This window comes from Equus quagga, chromosome 7 (assembly GCF_021613505.1).
Source record: "Equus quagga isolate Etosha38 chromosome 7, UCLA_HA_Equagga_1.0, whole genome shotgun sequence".
NCBI classification, from domain to species: Eukaryota; Metazoa; Chordata; class Mammalia; order Perissodactyla; family Equidae; genus Equus; species Equus quagga.
Genome location: NC_060273.1, coordinates 93,306,777 through 93,325,466, shown reverse-complemented (window position 1 = coordinate 93,325,466; position 18,690 = coordinate 93,306,777). Strand labels below are relative to the sequence as shown.

General features: G+C 40.3%; 1 protein-coding gene across 3 annotated transcripts in view; it reads left to right on the top strand.

Moving 5' to 3' along the window:
• The window catches only part of LOC124241678 (zinc finger protein 474-like), a 58,133-nt gene that overhangs the window by 5,469 nt on the left and 33,974 nt on the right, over positions 1 to 18,690 (top strand). The window contains exons 1-2 of one of the 3 annotated variants that reach the window (XM_046665645.1): positions 3,766 to 3,864; positions 4,579 to 4,721. The exons of 1 other annotated variant lie outside the window; for it this stretch is intronic. The gene's annotated coding sequence lies outside the window, so the exon portion shown is untranslated. Of the gene's footprint in view, positions 1 to 3,765; positions 3,865 to 4,578; positions 4,722 to 18,690 lie in introns of those variants that run through there. One more of the 3 variants, XM_046665643.1, reaches the window with a different exon arrangement.

Here is an 18,690-nt window from a genome sequence, read left to right as displayed (position 1 = left end):
TGTCTCTGTGTGCATGTATATGCATGTGTTCACGTGGATGCAGGCGTGCATACATGGCTCTGTGTGTGGGTGTGCGACTACATGTATGTGTGTGCATGCGTGTGTGCGTCTCTGTGTGCATGTATATGCATGTGTTCACATGGATGCAGGCGTGCATACATGTCTGTGTGGGTGTGCGTCTACATGTATGTGTGGGCATGCACGTATATGTGTATGTGTTTGAGAGAGAAAGAGAAACTGCTTGAGAAAAAGCAGTCAAGAACGGTCTCTGAGTCGATAACACTTAAGTAGAGACCTTAAGGACAAAAATGAGAAAGCTATGCAAAAAACTGGGGGAAGATTCTAGGCAGTGACAAGAGCATGTACAAAGCCACTTTCCAGTCCCTCCCCTAACCTACCCCAGAGAAAGAATGAGTTTGGCTTGTCTGAGGAACTAAAAGGTGAACACAGATGAAGCACAGTGCAGACAGGGCAGAGTAAAGGGAAACCAAGGCAGAGATTTAAGGAGGCACCAGAGCACAGAGGATCCTCATGGTCAAGAGTTTGGATTTTATTTTGAGAGTAATGGGACAACCATGGAACATTTAGTCCAGGGAGGTTTAGGATATGTTTTGTAACTGAAGAAGTTGAATATGACTGCTCTGAAAAAGATGGATTAGAGGGGGCAAGAGTGGCTAAGGCTGAACAGCATAAGGATGGCGAGACAGGTCCATTCACCCACCTGGCAGTCAACTTAAGAGGAAGGCAGAACAACCAAAAGGAATAATTGGCCATGTGAACAAAAGAAGTGCAAATGTTTATATGTGAATTAATAAAACACTCCAAGAGATTATCCAACATCAAGGGGGTAGAAAGAAGAGCAAGAGCATGGAAGAAGAGATGTATTAAGATGCAAAAAGTAGGAAGAGCAGGAAATGAGAAAACGCGAAAAAAGAGAGCGTCAGAAGATGACTAGAGTAGCATAAGATGTTTACTTTTCTGCCAAATCATTAATAGGCAATCATACAGGGAATGAAAAGATGCTAAGTATTTGTTTAGAGTGTCTATTAGTGCATTTTACTTTTCCTCTTGCTCTCTTCCCCCCGATCCCACATCTCCCATGCAAGCCCACAGTAAGATCAAGAACCTAGTGGGAGAGCCGGAGCAGAGGAAAACATCCTCATGATCTTCTCAGCCTGGCCTCACCACCAGTGTGACTTCTCTCAAGTCACAAGATATAGTCAAAGGTTATTTTTTAAAATTACTGTGAAGTGAACAAAGAACAAAATGAGAAGTAGTGAGGATTGGAGACAGAAGAAATAAGCAATTGGAGAAAGAATAAGAATTCCATTTTCAGCCAACAGTTGTCCTTATTAGTACCATCTGACCTGGTTACAATCCAGCATAGCATTCCCAAATAAGCATTAGACAGATGGGCATCCTAGCATGGATTCATTGCAAAATGAAGATTATGACAATGATTATCAATACATCTCTTGTCCTATAAGGAACATAGAGAGGGATGTGTAGAGAAGTGTGTGTGTGTGTGTGGTGTGTATGTGTTCTTGTGTGTGAGCAATTGGAAGCAGAGTGCTCAGCGAAGTGATATAAATATAACTAATAAAATTCCAGCCTCTTTCTAAGCAAGCATACAAATTTATTGAAAGGATGGAAATATATATATTTGATTTTTGAAAAACTGTTTACATTATGGCTCATTTTAAAATAAGAAATGTGTAATAAGAAATTAGTATTTACATTATTTTTGAATAAGTTCCCTGGCACTTCCTCTCAAAAATACCAAATGGTTGTGCAACATTAAAATAAGACAAATCTTGGATTGCTTTATCTATTCAGTTCCAAGTGAGCCATCTTATATATGAAACACATGCCATTTCAATCAACAGAAATTAAAACCACATTTTCCTCTTCAGTTAGCCTATTTCCTATGTCAAATACCATGTCAAGTGGAGTTTAATTAACTATTGGGGTATTTGTGGGTGACAAGAAGTTTCCAAATAAAGTTTTCAACAGAGACTCCCAGGAGAAGCTTATTGATAAGTAGCACAGGAATACTGTTCCAGCTAAAGTGACTTAAATGGAATTATCAATTGCTTGCCTAATCTATTGTGATTCACCAACAGTTTAGTAATCTTTAATGTAACTGAATCTATTTCAGTGTTCATTTTGTAGCTGGAGTTTTACAACTAACCGAAAAAAGATTCAAGATTTGTAGCCTAAAATTGTGTCATTCTTCCTCATGACATTTACAGGACAGCTCTTGAATCTATGAATTTCCAAAGATTGGCTCCATAATGTCTTGAGAGAGCTCAGCCTATTCTATATACTTTTTCCATATAATTGTGGCATCGTAAGATCCTGACATCTGAAAAACTAGAAAACTAGGAACACAATGGTATGAGCAAATAAATGAAAACCAGCTTACAACACTTAAGTGGAAGTTTGAGAAGACAACTGGGAGGAAAGAACAGTGAACAGCAAATAAAAGTGCAGCCCTGAAAAATTGCCAAAGTTCACTGAAAGCAAATGGGGACTTGACAAACTGCATGTCATCTGCACTTTCCCACCCCGGGAGGCAGGGTGAAAAAATAGTCCCCCAGACAGAGAAGAAGGAAAAACCCTTTTAGGCAGCTTAGGAGCCACGTGACAAATCTTCCATGTTTGTCCTTTAGTGGAGCAGCCTTGGTAGATGGGACTTTCGCTCCTGAAAGGACAGGAAAGGTAGAGGAGGAGAGTGAAAAGAAGAGGATACTCATGATGCCTATCGTTGGTGTCCCGTGGACCTAAGCTGATGGAATTGTCTGAAAATTTTCCCTAGGAGCTGGGCTAACCACAAACCATCACAGGAAACCCACACAGGACAAGAACTCTACTAGAACCAAGGATTGGTCCGTCTGCTGTGTATGAAGACAGTAAAATGACATAATTTAAATAGTGCCGTAGTAGTAGTGAAGTAATTGCATCCATGAGGGAAAGGCCAAGACCATCACTGAAGCACTGGTATCGTTGAGCCTCTGAATATCTCTAGACTTCCTACTTTGACATAAAAGAAATATGCCTCTATTTCTTTAAGTGGCAGGAGTAGGGTTTTCTTTTTTGTAGCGAGGCACGATGCTAACAGATGCGTAATTGAAGTAAACATATTGTAATCATTAGCTTGTTAACTCATGGGTGGAAGAGTCAGGTTATTTGGAAATATCTTTAATGAATAATATGGTGGTGGTGACGGGAACTCAAAAACTGTCACAAAATCTCTCTTCTTGGCTCCAGTGCCAGGGGCAGCATTCCAGGCAGAGTGAATTGTCGAATAAATTCAGGTCCAGGCAGGCCTTCTTACTAGACTCAAGCATCCTCAGACAGTGGGGCATTCATTATAAGGGTATATATGTGTGGAAACATCGGGGAATCTAACAACTGGGCCTCAGGAAGCACAAGGTCTACCTGCTTCAGGGCAATTCCTAGCCAAAGAGTGGAGGGGACTCTGTACTCTGGTCTAGACATCAAAAAAAAAAAAATAATAGGTAATTTTTCATAAAAGTTTCAGAATTCTAGAGGAAAATCAAAGGAGCTTCTCAACCAAGTTCTTTTTATTTCTGCTGAGTAGAGTGTTAATAATCCGGTATGATTCCAGTGGCTTTTCATCCCTATGCTTATCAGATCTTTTTCTTGAATTGTTTCAAATGAGCAGAACCAAAACTAGAGGACCACCCCTGCCCACCCCACTTCGTTTTCCAGGAGAAGTGGGGAAAGAGTCCTGTCAGCAGTCAAGCCCTGCCAACCCAACCTGGTCACTGCTTTTCCACCCGTGAGGTCACCTTCTTCCTCTTTCACACCTGACATAATTGACAGTGATAACATCCAAAAGTAATTTCTCATTTCTTACTTGGGACTTTGTGACAAAGGCTTCTTCTATTCTCTAATAGCACTATCACAACATTCTAGGAGCACAGATATTCTCTAGACATAGAGTAAGATATAAAGACCACAGAACATCACATCTTCTGTACCCGAGTAGCCATGGCAGCCCCGCATGGACTTTCACCTGAGTGTCCCAGCGCTAGCCTGTTCCCACACCCTATCCTATTTCACTACAGTCACTCCCTCTCCCTCTTTTCTGTCTTCTTATGTGTAATTTCTTTGCCATGATGCTTCACACTGCTGTTCCACTTCATAACTCTTTCTCAGTACCCTCCCTGCTTTCGCAACCATTACTGTTATCTTTCTCAAGATAGGAATGTGATGGGACCACTTCATCTTTTCATGTCAGGCCACGTCAGAGGCTACTGGTGAGCCTTTTGTCCAGTGCCCGGCTTCATTCCAATCAGCTCAGATTGGGGATGGGGAATTGAGTAACGTATTTCATACTGATTAGATTCGATAATTTTAGAAAGTGTACTCATATTTCTCATAACTTTTCAGTATTTCTTTCCTTTTCAAGACTGCAGGTTGGAATGTCTTTTAATAAAATGTGATTTGGGTTAACTAAAGAATGAAAACTTTGGAATTCCTCAGAATATTTTAGCAAAAGGAAGAATAATTCTAAAAATCTATAGTTAATCTCCTAATTATATTTTTCAGCCTGCTGGATTCTTTATAAAAGTATGGAGAAGAAGACAGATATTAAAATCGTATAATAACAATTATGATATCATACTTACCACCTACTGTGCATTATGCTAAGCATTTTATCTTACTTTTAATCCTCACAACAACCCTGCGTGGTAAGTATTCTTGTCCCACTAAACATAAGATGAAACTGAGGCACAGAGAAGTTATGTATCCCAAGATTCCAAATTGAAAAGGCATTTTGGAGCTAGTGTTTGAACTAGGCCTAAGTTTACAGGAGGGGTGTGCAAAAAGTACTCTGAAGTGGAGACTAACAAAATATTACTTGATTCTTTGCCAAAAGCTACTCTTTCTGCTTTTACTTAGCAAATTGGACCTTACCAGTGTATTTCACAGTTTGCTTGAACCTGGACTTTTTTCCAAGATGTGATAGTATCAAAATTAAGATTGGGGGGCAAGCCCAGTGGTGTAGTGGTTAAGTTCCCATGCTCCATTTTGGTGGCCTGGGTTTGCAGGTTCAGATCCTGGGCACGGACCTACATACCACCCATCAAGCCATGCTGTGGCAGTGTCCTACATACAAAATAGAGGAAGATTGGCACAGATGTTAGCTAAGCAACCATCTTCCTCACCAAAAGACAAAAATTAAGATCTGAATGACCTGATCCCATGCTACACAGAAAAGGGAATCAGCATTGGTTTAGCATGCAAAGGGAAGATGCCGTTGGAAATAAATTCTTTCATTCTTTAAGCTCTGTCTAAATGCAGCAAAATTCGACCCCAGAAGTTTACCTTCTGGTCCAGAAGTATTTGTCAAGATTTTTAACAAAAATATTTAGACATATGTCACCTACTAGTAACATAAGATGGGACATGGAGGCAACTGTTTGAACTAACATTAAACATTTCAGAACCAGAAAGAACAAATACAAGACAGGCTTTGTGTAGCACACATAGTCTCAAGAAGTTAGGTGCAAATTACCTTTTGTAAATCGGGGTGCTCTCATTTCCTACTAAGTTTGCTTTTAGAGGAAACTGCAATGGGTCCTTTTAGGAAACTAAAGAACTTCCTTTGTGTAGCCCTTAAATGTTACAAGTTGATGTTCTCCAGATGTGATTACTCAAGATGTTTTTTCAATCGTATGTTATTTGTGTTATAAGAAAATCTATAAACGTTCTTCTTTGTCTGTAGGGCAACAAAAATTCCTCAGATTAGCTACAATGCTTTTTATAATTTGTTTCCAGTTCACCTTCCCAGTTACTTATATCAATTATTCACCATTCTTTTCCCTCTCTCATTTCACCCACATCTTACTACCCATCCACATGCTCACATATATCTACAAACTCATATATACACATCCATTTACATACTCCATACCCACACACTCACATCACTAAACACTCACACCCATTCACTTACACCTGTCTACATACACCTCAATCATTCCCACCCATCTATACACACACATCCACTCACGTCCATACACATAGCACGTTTAGTAATTCACGCCCATCCACACACTCGGATCCATCTATACACTGACATCACACCCATCCACTCACTTTTATCCAGACACCTACATTTATCCACTCATACTTATGTATATACCCACACTCATCTACTCATATCCATCGACACACTGACATATACATACACTCCCACTCAAGTACACACACTCATATACATACTTATAATCCTACCCATCTATTCACACCCATCCTCACACACCCACCAACTAATATCCATCTATACACTTATACTCAAACACACACACTCATCCACTCACATCCATCTGCTCATACTTAATTACATACCCACACTCATCCACTCACATACATAGCCATCTGGTCATAATCATATACACACTCAAACCCCTCCCCCTTTTACCCCACACACTCACCATGCATACACCTATCCTTCCTGTCACAAACCAAGTCCCACAATTTTTCAAGCATATCATTCTCCTTTAGGTTCCCACATCTTCGTATATGCCCCTCTGTCAGTTGGAAATGTCTTTCCCTCTTCTCTCCCTAACTGCTATTCATCTTTCAAAAACCAGCTCAAATGACATTGTTACTTTGCACACAAATGTTCATAGTAATTTTATTTGTAATAGCCAAACTATAATCAACCTAATGTCCTTGAGCAGGTCAAACAAATTATGGTGCATACATACCATAGAATACAGCCCAACAATTAGAAACAGCTAATTATCGATACATGAAACAACTTGGATGAATGTCCAGGGAATTATGCTGAGAGAAAAAAGCCAATCCCAAAAGGTTACATACTGTATAATTCCATTTATTTAACTTTGCAAAATAAAAACGTTTGAGAATTGGAGAACAGATTAGTGATTTCTAACAGTAAGATACGGGAACTCGGAGAGGGCGGTGAGAGGGAGAGAGATGGGTATAAAACAGCAACAAGAGGCATCCTTCTGGTGTTGGAACTGTTCAGTATCTTGACCGTAGTGGTGGATATGTACACAAGTGTAAAATAGAGCTTAATATGTACACACACACATCAGGACAGGCAAAAGTGGATTGTATCAATTTCAATATTCTGCTTGAGATATTGTTAGCAAACCAAAAGTGGGTTTTCCTCCTGCCGAGTTAAAATCAGGCTCTGAAGCAGAAGTAGTTGTCACACGAAGTAGGACTTGTTTGCAACAAACAGGAGGCCAGGCAGAATTGTTTCCAAAGTTGCACTGTTCCTGAACACAGGAAAGCAGGGGCCTTTTGTTTTGGATGGGGAATGAATATTCGAAAGGGAGAGGCGGGCATTCACATGGAGCAGCATCAGTTGGAAAAAGTGCTTCCACATACACTGCGGGTTATGGTAATAAGGCCTAAGTTCCTCCCAGAGAGGAGATCTTAGCATTAAAAATAAGGCAAAGGTCATAGATGTAGCTCTTGTGGTGAGGCTTGGTCTGATTCCAGGTGGTTGGTGATTGCATCTCTTAAACAGTTGAATGCTTCCTTGAGTTCCTCAGGGCAGTTAGTCAGTGACAAAATTAGAGTACAGTTTTGCAAAATGTTACTATTGGGAGAAACTAGGCAAATGTACAAGGGACTTCTGTATTATTTCTTTGAACTGCATATGAATCTACAATTATCTCAGTAAAAATTGCAATTAAAAATGCAATCACAAGGGGCCAGCCTGGAGGAGTAGTGGTTAAGTTTGTGTACTCTGCTTTGGTGGCCCAGGGTTTGCAGGTTCAGGTCCCAGGCACAGACCTAGCACCACTCGTCAAGCCACACTGTGGTGGCATCCCACATAAAATAGAGGAAGATTGCCAGAGTTAGCTCAGTGACAATCTTCCTTGAGCAAAAAGAGGAAGATCGGCAACAGATGTTGGCTCAGGGCTGATCTTCCTCACACACACGCACACACACAAATACAATCATAATGTCATCATCAGACCTAAAAAGTTAACATTAATTCTTAATATCTGGGTACCAAGATACATTTTATAGGATCATGAAGTGATAAAACCAAACAGGATGAAATGCACCTAAGAAAATGTGAACTTCTATAATTAGATCCCAATAGTCAATTGCATCAATGCAGATTGAGGAAAACCTGGCCCAGCAGCAGGTCACATGACCACAACTGAGGTTGGGAAACACATTGATAAGGCAGACCACCCATTCCCCAAGGCTTAAAGCAACACACTCGGAGGCTGAATTACTGACTCAGTCTTTCTTTGTGAAGGAACACATAGGCAGGAAAACAGAGATGGATGTCCTATATTTGGGGTGATTACCTCATGTTAGTGCAATAATTTTCCCTGTGTGGCCCTCTTCCACCTGTAGATACGTCCCAAATATGAGTCAATTAAGGACAAAATACCCAGTCTCACACCTACGTTAAAATAAAATCTACCTCTCCCTTCTGAGCACTCCAGGCAACATCTCTAATGTTTTTATGCTATTTGTACAGAATATTCTGCATTTCATTTTTGCTTTGCTCCTGTGTGTGTAGTGCATAAAACCCTGGATATGTGATGGCTGAACAGTAATGACCATAAACTACTAATGCCATTTAATGGGCTTTCACAGAAAGAAAGCATCATGGCACAACATGTCAGGGGATCCTTTTTATACTGGGACTCTGTAGGGGAGGAAAAAATTTCTCTACACTCTTTGGTTCAGTGGGAGGGCCTGTGAAATAATCTGACAAAACACAGATTAACAAGAGAAAAACAGAGTTTATTAACCTGTGCCTTGTGCGTACACATGGAAGGACTCAATAATGAGTAACTCGAAGGGTGGTCAGAATTTGAGGTTTATATAGCACCTTCACAAAGAACAATAAATGTGTGGAGAAGTGACAAGACAAAGGAAAAGAGATTTAGGCTTTCAGGGGCAGCAAACTATGTTAAGGTAAATATATGGGGGAAACTAATAGAAGATAAAGGCTATTTAGTAATGTTGTTATATAGGTTCTTCTTGGTGTTTGTCTCTGGGCTGACAAGTGCCTACAGTTGTCACTAGTTGAGTTCTGCCCTTCCTGGTCTGAGAAAGGGAGACAGCTTTACAAATTTATGTCCTGCTTTCAGGCAAATAGAGGGAGGGCAGAGAGTTTTTCTTGTATCTGCTTTTTCTCAATTGCCTTCAGCTCAAAATAATCCTTATGCCAAAATGGCATATTCTGATACCCTATAATTCCAAATAGAAAATGACTACAAAACGGAAATGTCTTTTCAGCTCAGGATCCAAACTGAAAGTGACCCTTTCCATCCAGGAAGGATTTAAACATCTACCTCCAATTGTTAGAGAAAAACTGTTTGTGGTCCTGAGAACACAGTTGAAAGAAGGGAAAGAAAAATTGTTATGCACACGACACTCTCATTAACCAGAAATGTAGTCAGTTAGCCAGAAGCAGTTTGCATTTAACTCAAGTTTCTGAAGAAAACAGTCCATAAAGGCTCTAATTGATTTAAATATGCAGATGCCAAAACAAAGAATACAGTCACAGAGGAAAGAAGAGAAATCGGAAAACTGTATAGACCACACTGAGGAGAATGCAAACTCTGAAAGGATTATTTCCTCAGTCACTCTGATTGAGGGATCTCACCAGAGCCAGAGAGAGACACTGGACCCCACTGACTCATGTTATGTCAATATTTACGCTTTGTTGCTATAGAGTAAGCTGTACTACTGTTCTCATTCTAGAGGGCTGACTGGGGTATCTCAGCAAGAATCCTGGGACGGAGTTCCCCCTGGTGGTGTTTCCAATGGAGATTAGAGCTGGGTGCCTGTGAGCTGACTAATAAGATTCTAGGGAAAAACGTGGGTGAAACTAGCTGAGCACCATTTTTGCAGAAAGCTGCATTCACAGCGCTGATTTCTTTTTGTTGGGGTGTTTTAGTTTTCTACTACTGCTGTAGCAAAATACCATAAAGTTATCAGGTTAAAGCAACCCAAATTCATTCTCTTATTGTTCTCTAAGTCAGAAGCCCAACATGATCTCCTGAGGCTAAAATCAAGGTGTCAGCAGGACTGTGCCCCTTTTTGGAGGCCAGTGTTGGAGGCTCTGTGTTTCCTTGCTCTTCCTAGCTTCCAGAGCCACCCATATTCCTTGGGGCATAACCCCCTTCCTCCTTCTTTAAAATCAGCAATGGCTAGTTGGGTCCCTTTCTTCTTCAGTTGTTCCATCTCTTTCACCAAATCAGGGAAAAGCTCTGCACTTTTGAGGATTTGTGTGATTAAATTGGGTCCATCACTTCTAATCATGCTTTCTCCAGACTATAATGGAGTTAAAATATAAGCCACACTTTTCTAGTGGTGAGCTGATGGGTGTTGCCTTATCCCTCCAGAGCAAATTAGCAGTGGAGTCAACCAGGGGGTGCCACATTCTCCGCTCCCTTCCTACTGGCGCCTTGTCCTTGTTGTGTTGGGCTGTCCTTTTAGACTTAAAGCAGACAGACAACGGAAACAATGAAACAAAGTGAAAGCACAGAAGTTGGGAAAAGAGCCCGCTGAAAACACAAGAGGAAAAATCAGCCGTCACAGAGTTGATTTTAAATTGAGTTCTTCTAATCAAATATCCCAGCCTTTCCAATCCTATGTACAACTTAAAATACACATGGATCTTCTTTTTGTTTACTAAAAAACAGAACAAAGAAGCTGATACTCCCACTAACTTCCTTGCTATTTGGTAGTTATTGGGCTTGGGCTAGAAGGAGGCATTCAGTAAATTTTAAACCACCAAAAAATTAAACCACAAGCTAAGGACATCTGCAAATAAAGAGTTGTCACCACATTTCATATTTAGCTTTGGCTCTGGGGACATGGAGAATGAACAAGTTCCTCCTAGACACCAGGAGAATCTTTTTAGCAGTTTTCTCCAGCAAGGAATACCTCATGTAAGATTCTAGAGCAACGAACGGGTGTGGTATGGAGGATTCTGAACTATCAGTGAGCTCAAACCATCTGGCCTGTGAAAGCGTGCCTTGTTCCTGAGATTTAGAGGTGTCAGATGGAATGACAATAGTTTTTTGTTGACTTATTTACACAGGAGGATGAGATGTGGGAGACTAGCAACAAAAAGCCCACGTTCAAAACAGCCTTCAGCTTGTGGTCATACATAAACTCCCAAGTCTCCGCAGTCACCACCAGGCAAGTCATGCTGAGCATCTCAGAAAATAGAGGCACATTCATTACACACACAGCAGAAACCCAGCCTGCCTCATGGGCTCAGCCCTGTTTTTGACTTTCTTCCTGGGAACTTTCCTCAGAAACAGCTTTGGATGGAGAGAGCCTTTTTAACAAAGGGTGTTGATGTCTGTAATGAATGGTAATGACCATCAATTTAAGTGTTAGCCTGGTTCCGGGAGGCACCGACCTCCTGGAGATGGATGGCATGCTAAGGCACAACTTTGAGGTTGTTGTAGGGTAAGTGGGTGATGTGGTTACAAAAAGGTTCCTCCAGGATACAGTGAGGCCCATCTCTTGTATGCCAATCTATCCTGGCCAAGAAGCTCCCTTCGGGGCAGCTGTATTCTTCATTGTTTTTGTTTCCACCTGGATGCACTAGTCCAGTGACTACACTTCTGATACTATCACTCTGTGGCTTGGAAGTCTGTGCCAGAGATATTGCACTGAGTTAGAACTCCAAGACACTAAATCATGAGCGTGAAGACAGTGGGAACTCTGTGCAAGCATATCACATGTTGGAGGCTAGTAAACACATGCATCTACTTGTAATTTTTTAAAATTTAATTCTAAAACAAGGCTATCTGTAGTTTCCCCCACCTTTTTTTTTAACATAATTCATCAATTTTAGACACTTGATGGCTATGAGATATCTCATTCTAGGTTGAGAAGGAATTATTGTGCTATTCTTACACATTTTCAGTTTAAACTAATTTATAGGTGGTACTTAACAAAATGGTCAGCTTGGCAGAAAGAAAAAAGTGCCACAAATTCTGTAATTCCTACAAGGAAACGTAATTCTCTTCTGAAGCATTTCCAGCCCAAATCATGGAAATCCAACAGCATTTTGCTAGTAACTTATTTATGGTTCTTTTTATTGACAGATTCTTTCTTTAGACTAATAACTTATATGCAACATACTTCATCTGGAGAATCATTTAATGCTAAATCAAAGACTGTTGCCTTAAGCAGAAGAGTAGCTCTTATTATATCAATGGATAACTAAATAATTATGGGAATGCCTCCAAAAAGTTCAGATGGTCTCCAAAATACATTTCTTCCCTGTTAGTGTTTTTCTTTTCTTTTTTTTTTCCCTTCCATCATCTCTCCTGTGGCTGGTCTAAATACTGGCTGCTTGATTTTTTTCTTTCTCTCTGAAATTAGATGCATCATTGCCTATGACCCTCTAATAATGCATGAAAATTCCTTCTCAGGTCACTGGTTCTTTCTTTTACCTTTGGATGTTTCCCTCCCTCCCAGAACCAAGTATTTTAGCCTCACTCTGTTTTCATTGGGAAGTTTCTGGTCTGAGTTTTTACCAATAAATATGTCATGCTTTTAGTAATTATCTTCCATAGAAAAAAACGTCAAGTGGATTCCCGGTTTCCTGACGATGAGCACTCCTTGAAGTGATTTTCAAATATTTAATTGAGGAGAAAAATGGGGGGAAGGGGACATTTTAAAGTAAGGATCACAAACGGTCACAAACTCAAATGCCTTTGAGAATCAACCATGAGCTATGAATTGATGAAGCGAGGGGCTGATGAGAAACTCTGGAAGAGCGAAGACTGGGTGTCTGACCTACAGGCATATCCCTTACTTAGTATCAGTTGATGCTGGATGTTACCACGTTGAAATGTGGGCTCTACACACAGATCTTCCGCTTTGTTGAAAGAAACCCAAAATCCTGATTTTGTGTGACTTCTCCCAATTTGAGAATAATAGCAGGGACTTGCCCCACGGCCTAGTGGTTAAGCTCGCACTCCACTTCAGTGGTTCAGGTTTTTTGCCAGTTCGGATCCTGGGCGTGGACCTAGCACCGCTCATCAAGCCGTGCTGAGGCAGCATGCCACATAGAAGAACTAGAAGTACCTACACCTAGAATATACAACTACATACTGTGGGGCTTTAGGGAGAAGAACTAAAAAAAAAAGACTGGCAACAGATGTTAGCTCAGGGCCAATCTTAAAAAACTTAAAAAAATAAATAAATAGATAAAATAATGGCAGCTAATTCAAACATTTTTAACTCTATGAAGGCCAAAAAGAACATATCTTTGGGCTAGATTGGCATTTCCAACCACTCTTAAAAGCCTTGAGAAAGAGCTGTTTGCAATAGAGCTATTTGATTACAATAGATCTATCCCAAATGTCAGAAACTATGGTATGTAGACTTGTTTATTATTCAATGACCTGACTCCTCCACTTTATTTTTGTCTATCCTTTGAGTTTCTATATGTTATAGGTTCTAATGTGATTGTACTGGTGGTTTCCATAACCCGTTCTCCACCACTCTCAATGCCAATATTATAATTACCTGGTCATACCTGTGTGACATTCATGACTCTGAAGTACTCTGTGATTTTGATACTCAATATAGAGTGAAAATTACAGGCTCAATCTAACAATAGCTTTCATAGGGTGACATTATAAGACTTAACAACATAAAATGTCCTCACAGAAGGCTCTACTTAGAAGCATAAGGACTGCGTTTCTTCCATTTTCTGTTTTTGTAGCTTTCATAACACCATAGACTATTATGTCTACACCTGATAATTAGATTGAATGAAAGTGAAGGAATTTATTTCTTGATTTAAAATTCTTCTCAGTGAAGGAGAGACAAGGAAGAAGAAAGTTTTCATTAGCTGTTCAAAATCAGCCTGGAAATGCCAATCTGAACAGCCATATTCCCTTGAAGCCACGTGTCTCAGGCTAAATGGCTTTTCTGACAGTGGTTCCAGTTTTCACCTTTCAGATACTGCTCCTGTCTTTCCCAAACCATACCACCTTTAGCTCCTAATTGCTCTCACTGGCCCTTTGTCCACTCATCAGAATTACTGAGCACTGCAAATGCCACTGGTCCAGGTGCTACCCAGAAGAGGGTGCAGAGAACCAGCTAGAGTGAGCTGTATCAGCTCCCTTCAGCTCTTCCTGGTCATCTTTGATCTAGGAATGGCGGCTCTTTAATTTGACTCCCTCTGTGGAAGTGTTGGCCTTACGGCTGGGCAGACAGCAGCGGAAGAAGGTCCTATGAAATTAAGGAAAATATGAATATGCCTAAAATGGCAAGTTTCCCCTTATGATTTAATTGTTAGTCACAGATGGAAGAGCAACATTTTCTAGCTCTTGAAGCAGGTAATAAAGTAAAAATTACAAAAATATGTTTCCAGTGGTCTGAATGAGTTGGGGGTTGAGTGTTAAGATAAGCATCATATTATTTTCTAAGATGCTATGACAGATTTCACTTGAGTTTATATTTATTGCAATAGTAAGGTAATGCACAAATTTGAATCTTGAATATCACAGATTTTTGTTACTTATATTCTGAGAATGGTTACGTCAGTTGGACAGAAACCGTACCAGTTATTTAAACTGAGAGAATTTAATATAAAGACTGGTTAACCAGGAAAGAAGCTGTTACCTAGGTAACTAGCAGGGTAAAAAGAGAGCACTGCTATATAAAGGAGGTGGCAGCTACATTCCCAGGGCTGAGGGATGAAAGGGAAGAGGTTTGAATTATTAAAACTTAGAAACTTAGAAGAAGCACCCTATGGAGCTGAAAATCAGATCTCCAAACAGGAGACACAGATGGTCTCCTGCTGGTGATGTTGTCTGCTGGGGTGGGGGGAGTGAGTCTGGTTTGCAAGTGTTGGAAAAATTGTCAACTGGTTTCAACAGCTGCTGCTGGAAAGAACTCCTTCTGCTGGGATGAAGAAATGCTGTTGGGTTGATGCTCACAGGAACCACATGCAGACAGAAAGCCTTTAAAAAGGAGCAAGCCCTCTCTTCCTCCTCCAACATTGCAATCTCCGTCCAGTACCACCTTTGGCAGAGTGTAACGGAGAGCCAGCTGGCAAAGCGGAAATGGGGTGTGCAGAGTCCCAGTGCCAGCATCACAAAGCCAAATAAAGAAAAGGGCATTTGGAATATAGAGACAAAAAGTTAATAACTGGTATAACAATGATGCCTCCTAGCTTTTTCAAACGCTCATGGGGAAAAATCAATTTTTATTTTCCTGAAGCAAAATAATCTTTCAAATTTGTTCAAAAAAAAAATAGTTCTAGGAAAGGAAGGATTGTTAATCAAATTCTTAAGAACTACTGATTCAGTCTTTATGGTTTCAGGGTTTTTTATTTCTGATTTTCAGGAAGATGTGTATATTTAATAAGCCCAGTTTTGCCCCCAAACATATACTCCCTCAAAAAAAAATTCTTTCATCAATAAAAAGATCCTGAAATTTCATATATCGTTATGAGAATTCAATGACTACTATGTCAATGACAACTATTAAAATATAATTGTATCTCAATTAGTATTAAGTTTTCATGTCAGTAAAGGACTCTTAAAAAAGTGGCTAAAATACAAATAGACATTTATTTCTCTTACGTACATAAAGCCCCAGGGAGGCACTCCAGAGCTTATATAATTGGTCCAACATTATGAGGGACGCAAGTCCATCCAGGTCTCTGCTCTATCATGTCAAGGGTTACATGAATATAATCTGGTCCAAGATGGCTGTTAGAGCTCCATCCATCACATCCACGTTCTAAGCATCAGGATGAAGGAAGGGAAGAGGAGCAGGTTGTGCCTCCACTTTTAAAGAAGTGTTCTTATAAGTCCTACACAGTACTTCGCTAGCTACAAACAAGCCCACAGACTTTTAGCTGGGAAATCACATGTCCAGCTAAAAATTGGGGCTCTGTTAATTTGAGGGAGTCAGGCAGAATAAGTATTGGTAGGGAGCTAGTTGTCTCTGCCAGACTCTGGGAGAGATATTACTTCATCAATCATAAGCCTTGGTATGAATGAGTCTATCATCTCCTTTTGGAAAGTGAGATTTCATAGGTAAGGAAGACTGGAGAGCACATGAGGGCATGAGGCAGGGGAGAGTGGAGGCTGCTCAATGGGGTGGACAGAAGATATTAAGACAAACCTCCTCTATTTTACAATTTTGCTTGCAGCCAGCATCAGTCCCAACTCCATCTTTCTTATTTATTCATCTGTCCATTTAAAGAATTTGGATTCTATAGTAACAGGAAAGGGGTCGTGTATAACATATTTATTTTGTTTCAAAAGATTAAATTTTTTTTTTTAAATGTAATCATTTCGTTGTGTTCTTTCCCCTCTTTTATAGAGAAATACCCTTTAATGGCAAGATGGGTTTTGGGTTTCCTTGGTTATTGCATTCATCTTTGTGAGTTTGTCTCTCCCTTCCCATGAATCCCAAAGGGCGTGGAAAAATGGCATCGTATTGGTAAAACGTGATGCCTTCCAAGACATTCTTTAAATATCCTGTGTGCAAATATGGTCAAAATGAATAATTCAGGCCAATTGGAGTGAACGTTTCTCCTCAGATGCCTGGGGTGAAACTGGCTGGCTTTGCAAAATAGTTCTCTTTATAAACTAGCAACATTGTTTTATGACGTGTCTGAGTGATGGGCCAATTTCTTAAGTGATTTAAGTACACGTATTTAGTATTTTCCAGCACTTTTGCTTTTAGAACTAACTTATAGGGTAGAGTAGCTGACCGTGCTGTGCCTTGTCACAGTGCCTTAGCAGAATCACTGGTGGAAACATCGTAAATTTCTCCATTAGACACTTCAGTTCCCCAAAATTTAACTTGCTTCTAAATACCTCATCTTTCATGCTTTGGTATCTTTAATCACAATAAGACAAATTTCAAGAAGACATTGGAGAAGTAAAGAGATGATAGAAAAAGAAAAGATGTGAAGATTCAGTGGAAATTTTATTATGCTTCGTCACACATGCTAGGGAGAAAATGCCAGCAGTGCACAAACGCCTGTATGCGTAAAGATCCATGCGCTAATCAGAATGAAGTGGCTGCAAACTGAACACCGTCCAGCCTACTGAGCAGTCGCCACTTCCACCCTGCATCCATTCTAACACCCCAATTCTCCCTCACCCGTCCCCGCCCCTGACTAGTAATGTAGATTTTTCTTAAGGATGGTGGTGAGATCAGGAAAAGGATCTATATTGCACGTCATGCAGGGAAAAACTTCATCTAGGAAAGCACTTACAGCAAAATAAAATGATCCCTGTTGCTTAAGAAAGAACGCTCTCTTCAGTGGCCCCAATCTCTCTCTCCTGCTTTTTCCAGCTCAGAGGTTTCTTTTCTTCAGCTCCCTAGTCCTCTCCTCCCTTTTGCCTCTTCCTTCCCCTAAAGGGGAGCCTAAAGGCTGGAGCTTAGTTACCTTCCCAGGGGGCATATGAATTATACATTAAAACAGAAACATAAACTAAAGAGAAGAAGCTCTGCGAATGGAATTTTAGGCGGAATGAATAATGGGAAGAGCTGAGTATTGGAGCCAAAGAGAGCTGGAATTGATTCCCACTTCTGCCATTTAGAAACTGACTCTCTTGGGCAACTTACTTGTCTTTCCTGAGTCACAGTTTCTTCATTTATAAAATTGAAATCATAATACTTTGCCACATAATCATTTGAGAATTAACTGAAATTATGTATATAAAAAAATTAGTACAATATCTGATGCGTGGTTGGCATTCAATAATTATTAGTTCTCTTACCTTGTCGTAAGGGAGATGGAGGAGTTGTTGAGGCAAGTCATGGGCTTTCTCAGTATTCTAACCTGCTTCGAGGGGTGTGTGTGTGTGTGTGTGCGCGCACGTGCATTTGTGAGAGAGAGGGGGAAATTGTGAGCAAGTTTAGGGGAAGTAAGGTCATTTGATTGCATTGATTTTTCCTATTTGTCTTAAGAAGAAGTACGTTTGGTGTCTGAAACTTTCTGGTATCAAGGAAAATGGGAAACTAAAAGAGGAGATCCTTGGTGAACAAGAAATCAGAACCGACGAAGCAGAGCAGTTTGGGGAGTTGTTTCATCCACGTGCTGATAAAAACCTAATGAAATAATTTTACTGCATTCCTTGTGTTCTCTAGGTCCACTTTCTGTTTTGGATGGTGCTGATCAAGTGATAAATTTTGTTTCTCTAAGCTTCATTTTCTGTGCTGGCCACTCCATTTGGGGCCAACACATTCTTTTGTCACGTGTGTTAATATCACTGTCTTAGGATCTGTCAAAATGAAGAATAACTTCCTTTTCTGTGCCAGACCTTATTTGATAGTGTTAATGGCAAAGATTCAGACCTTTCTTGGCACCAAAATACAGGAACTTGGCACAGATCTCGGAGTTCTTTTTGTCCCTTATCAAATGTAATGCCCAAACAGTGTTTTGATATTACCAGCACGGCTGTCCTTGCTCTGCCTGAACTCAAGTGCCTGCTGCGGTCTGCAGGGTCCAGCCTCAGATCAGGTGCTGCTCCCTCTGTGATTGGGAGTGGATGCTACAGAGCCTCTAATCCAGATCCACATCATTTTTCAGGAAATGAAGAAGGTCCTAAGAATTCTGAAAAGAATCTTTCTTGGGGCTAGATTGTAGACCTGGGGTGAAACTGACTCATGCATTTATTTCACCAAGGTAAA